This window comes from Propithecus coquereli, unplaced genomic scaffold (genome assembly GCF_000956105.1).
Source record: "Propithecus coquereli isolate 6110/MARCELLA unplaced genomic scaffold, Pcoq_1.0 Scaffold188, whole genome shotgun sequence".
Taxonomy (NCBI): Eukaryota; Metazoa; Chordata; class Mammalia; order Primates; family Indriidae; genus Propithecus; species Propithecus coquereli.
In genome coordinates, this window is record NW_012143634.1 from 5,218,691 (window position 1) to 5,224,350 (window position 5,660).

The 5,660-nt window shown below is 38.5% G+C and overlaps 1 pseudogene; it reads left to right on the top strand.

Moving 5' to 3' along the window:
- The first annotated feature begins 1,063 nt into the window (after window positions 1-1,063).
- LOC105809039 overlaps window positions 1,064-5,660 on the top strand; it is a 97,965-nt pseudogene continuing 93,368 nt past the window's right edge.

Genomic DNA, 5,660 nt, shown 5'->3' on the forward strand with positions numbered 1-5,660 from the left:
CTTTTCCACAATTGCCTCTCTTTGTTCAACCCAGTACAAAAACATTTAGGTTTTGCCAGTTCCTTGGGTCTTTATTTCCTTATTAGGGGGTCACCTGATGTCACATAAAGCTTACATTAAATAAATTTGAATGCTTTTCTCCTGTTACTCTATCTTATGCCAAATTAATTTGCAGGCCCAGCTGGAGGCCCAAAGTGGACAGAGGTAAAATTTTGCCTCCTCTACTGTGTGAATATATGAGAACTTGTTTATCCACTCTCCTATTGATGGACAACTCGGCTGTTTCCTGGTGTTGGCTATTATGAATATACCTGCAATGAATATTCATATTCAAGTCTTTGTGTAGACGTATGTTTTCATTTCTTTTGGGTAAATAACCTAGGAATGGAATTACTGGGTCACAAGGTAGTGAACATTTAGTTTTATAAGAAACTTTTATAAGATCTTTTTCCAAAGTAGTTATACAATGATACATTTTCACCATCAGGGTTTGAGAGTTTCAGCTTCTTTACATCCTCACCAATATGTGGGGAGGTGAGCCATTTTCATTTATTCATTCTAATAGGTGCGTAGTGTTATCGCATTATCGTTTTAATTTGTATTTCTCTAATGACTAATAACCTTGATTACTTTTTCATGTGCTTATTGTTCAGTTGTTCATTTTCTTTGAGGAAGGATCTGTTCAGGGGTGGGGGCAGGGGAGCTGCCAGCCCGCCAAGCCCCAGACCTGGGAGGGGAGGCCCCTCCTGTTAGCCCAGAGGGAAAGAAAGAACTGGGGCGATCTGGTAGGTAAAGGAGGGAACCCTCATTCATCTACTTTTAGGGCTCCTCTTCTGCCGGAAGGTATAGAGGGAGATTTTCCTTTTCCCTCCCTCAAACTGAAGAATGTGTGCAAATCCTTATTTTTCCCGGTGAGGCAGGGAAGGCCATAGCCACAATGCTTAACCACATGCATCTAATATGGGGCTGGTTTTAACCTCAGTGCTCTGACCTAAACTGCTCAGCTCCCGGAAATTCCAAGGAACCCGGCGGCCTTAGTCCTTCAAGTGAAATAGTGTGCAACATGGAAAAGAAAACCAAGGGGACAGCCGACAGTTCTTCAAAGGATGAGGAGGAGTACGTTATGGAGAAGGTGTTAGGCACCTGGTTAAGGGGCAGGTGGCATATCTACTGAAGTGAAAAGGCTTTTTTTTTTTTTTTTTTGAGACAGAGTCTCACTCTGTTGCCTGGGCTAGAGTGCCGTGGCATCAGCCTAGCTCACAGCAACCTCAAACTCCTGGGCTCAAGCGATCCTACTGCCTCAGCCTCCCGAGTAGCTGGGACTACAGGCACGCGCCACCATGCCCGGCTAATTTTTTTTCTATGTATTTTTAGTTGTCCGATTAATTTCTTTCTATTTTTAGTAGAGACGGGGGTCTCGCTCTTGCTCAGGCTGGTCTCGAACTCTTGAGCTCAAGCAATCCTCCCGGCTCGTCCTCTCAGAGTGCTGGGATTACAGGCATGAGCCACCGCGCCCAGACTGGAAAGGCTTTTCTAAGGAGCACAATACTTGGGAACCTGAGAAAAACTTGGATTGCCCTGAGCCAATTTCTTTCTTTCTTTCTTTTTTTTAGGGAGTTTATGAAAAAATATAAGAAGACGAAGGAGGACGAAAATAACAAACCAAGGGAGAAGTTATTAAGCAACAAAGAGGAAATCCAATTTTTCAAACAGTGCCGATGATATCAAATCCAAAAAAGAGAGAGAACAATGATATCGCTGGAGGCTTTGAGAGAGGACTGGAACCAGAAGAGATCACAGGGGCGCCAGATTCCTGTGGCGATTTAACGTTCCTAATGAAATGGAAAGACACAGATGAAGCCGACCTGGTTCTTGCAAAAGAAGCTAATTGTGAAATGTCCACGAATTGTGATAGTATTTTATGAAGAGAGACTGACACGGCATGCATACCCTAGGGATGCGGAAAACAAAGAGAAACAGCAAAGTGCTAAAGGCGGGGGTAGTCTGTGTCATTTCTCTTTGTACATAATACATTCACCCCGCCCTGCCTCCTCTCCCTTCTACCCACCCCCTTCTATCCTAAATACGTCCATAAAAATGTGCTTATCACTGTGCTCCACACACACAAAAAGAAGTATCTTCTCAAATCTTCTGCCCATTTTAAGTTGAGCTGTTTATCTGTTTATTACTGAGTTACAGAGTTCTTTATATTTCCTGCATAGCAGTCCTTTATCAAATATATATTCTGTGAATATTTTCCCCAGTCTTGGCTTACCGTTCAATGATCTTTTTTATTTTATTTTTTTAAACAGACAGGGTCTCTCGCTCTGTCACCTGGGCTGGAATGCAGTGACACGATCATAGCTCACTGCAGACTCAAACTCTTGGGCTTAAGCAATCCTCTGGCCTTGACCTCCCAAAGTGCTGGGATTATAGGCATGAGCCATCGTGCACGGCCTTCTAGCTATCTATTCTATTTGTCAATTTTTATGCCATACTCTCTTGATTATTATAGTTTTGCAATAATCCTTGAAGTCAGATAGTGTAAGTTCTCAAATTTTGTCCTTCTTTTTTCAAATTCTTTGGATATTCTAGGTGCTTTACATTTCCATATAAACTTTAGAACTGGATTTTTAATATCTATAAAAATAACTCCTGGTATTTGGATATGGATTGCATTGAATCTGTAGATCAGTTTAGGGAGAATTGATATATGAACATTATCCAGTCTTCCAATTCACGGACATGGTCTTTTTATCTATTTAGTTCTTCTTTAATTTCTCTCAAAAATGTTTTGCAATATGGAGGTCTTGCACATGTTAAATTTATTCCTAAGTATTTTTAGTTTTTTATGCTATTATATATGAAATTCATTTTTAATTTTATTTTCCAGTTGTTTGCTGGTAGCACATGAAAATACAATTGAGTTTTTAAAATATTACCTTTGTATTCTGTGACTTTGGAAAACTAGTTAGCAGTTGTTGGGTATATTCCTTTAGGTTTTCTAAATAAACAATCATGTCATCTGCAAATAGGGACAGTTTTACTGTTTTCTTTCTGGTCTGCATGTCATTTATTTTCCTTGCTTTGTTCCACTGGGTAAGACTTCTAATACAATGTTGAATAGAAGTGAGAAGAATGGACATTGTTGCCTTGTTTCTGATTTTAAGGAGAAAATGTTCAATATTTCACCATTAACTATAACATTAGCTGTAGGGTTTTTGTAGGTGCCCTTTATCATTCTGGACAAGAAAAAAAAATAGTGAACTTGAAGGCATGGTAGTAGAAATTATCTAAAATTAAACACATTGAAAAAAGGAATTAAAAGAGCATCAATGAGATGTTTGACAACTTCAAGTGGTCTAACACTTGAAGTTACCATTTTTCAATATGGTAATTGGAGCCCCTGAAAGGGGGAGGGAGGACAGAAAAAAAACATTTGAAGAAATAATGGCCAAAATATTCAACCTTGATGAAAATTATAAACCCATAAATCCTAGAAACTCAACAAACCCAAAACACAAGAAACATGAAGAAAATTAGAATTTTATAACCAGGAAACATATTTTTCATAAACTAAGGAAATATAAAGACATTTTCAGACATACAAAAGCTAAAAGAATTCATCACTAGCACACCTGCAGTACAAGAAATGTTAAAGGAAGTTCTTCAGCCAGAAGGAAAATGATACCAGATGGAAACCTGAATCTATACAAGGGATTGAAGAGATCAGAAATAGTTAACTGCATGGGTAATTATAAGATTTTTTAAAAAGATTTTTTTCTTATGCAAGTCTCTTCAAAATATAATCAACTGTTTAAACAAAAATAATCACAATGTATTAGGGGTTTATAACAAATATAAAAGTTAAGTGCATGGCAACAACAGCACAAAGGCCAAGAGGAGAGAAATGGAGCTATACTATTGTAAGGTTCTTTTTTTATTGTTGTTGTTGAGATAGAGTCTAGCTCTGTTACCCAGGCTGGACTGCAGTGGCACAATCATGGCTCACTGCAACCTGACATAAAATTTGCCATCTTAACCATTTTAAGTGTACAGTTCAATAGTGTTAAGTACATTCACGTTGTTGTTTAATCAACCTCCAGAACTCTTTTTATCTTGGAAAACTGAAACGCTATATTCATTAAACAACAACTTGCCACTCCCCTTTTCCTCCAGCCCCTGGTAGCTTCTATTCTACTTTCTGTCTCTGTGAATTTGATGACTCTAGGTACCTCGTACAAGTGGAATCATATAGTATTTTTTTGTGACTAACTTATTTCACTTAGCATAATGTTTTTAAGATTCAACCCAAATGTTCATCGACAGGTGACAAGATAAACAAATGGTGGTGTAGCCATACAATGAAATACTACTTAGCAATAAAAGGGATGAATTACTGATATATGCGACAACATAGATGAATTGAAAACTAATTATGTTATATGAAAGAACACAGACTGAGTGCATTTGTATAAAATTCTAGAAAATACAAAATAATTTATAGTGACAGAAAGCAGATCAGTGGTTGCCTTGGGTGGGGAGGGCTTGGAGGGAGGAATTATCAGACGTAGCAGGAAAATTTTGAGGGTAATAGATACATTCACATTTTGATTGCAATTATGATTTCATGGATATATATGTCAAATTATACATTTTTAATATATACAATTTCTTATATATCAATTATACCTCAATAAAAACATGCCGGAAAAACCCCCCAGACTTGAGTGCATCACCTCCTTCCCAAAATGGTGGATATGACCAAAATGTTTGTACCCCCATAATTTCCTGGAATAAAAAAAGAAAAAAATGGTGGATCTCTTGTGTTACATAACCTTGACAGCAGGCAGACAGAAAAATTTTGCCAAGGGCTTATCTTTTCAAGTTTGTTCTTTTTTTAAACTCAATAATTCATTTTCTAGGACTGTTCCCCATTCAAACGTACAGTAGCAAAGGCCCACCAAACCCAGATATAGAGCAGTGGAGTAATACTTTCTTGGCTGTGGCAAAATATCAAAAGGCAGCCTTTGGGACTTCTCCGTCTGGGAAGATGAAGTGAATGTACTTTTCCCTATTCTTCCTGCTAAGTACAGCAAAACCCCTAAATTTTATATGTAAAATAAGCATAAGAAGACCCTGAAAGGTGGAGAGAAAAAGGCAGACCCACTAGGGGTCTTGGGATCTGAGGAACAACATGGCTGCAAATTCTCAGAGTTTTCTTTTTGTCTCATATCTTCCAGACTGGGAGCTGGAGGAGCCAGCAACCCAGAAACATCAGTAGGTACAGACAAAAAATCAAAACCAAACCAAAACAAAAAACCTCCAAGAAAAGTCTGCTCTTTCTACCCGAAGGACCAGGAAAAGGACAACCTAGTAAGACAGAAAACTTTTTTTTTTTTATTTCAGCATATTATGGGGGTACAGGTGTTTAGGTTACGTATGTTGTCCTTGCCCCTCCCAAGTCCGAGTTTCAAATATGTCCATCCTTCAGGTGGTGCACATTGCACTCTTTATGTATGCAAATACCCGTTCCCTCCTCCCTCTCCCCCTCCCCCTCCCCCTCCCCCCTGCCCAACATCCAATAGATGTTATTCTTATATGTGCACTTATGTGTTGATCGGTTAATACCAATTTGATGGTGAGTACATGTGGTGCTT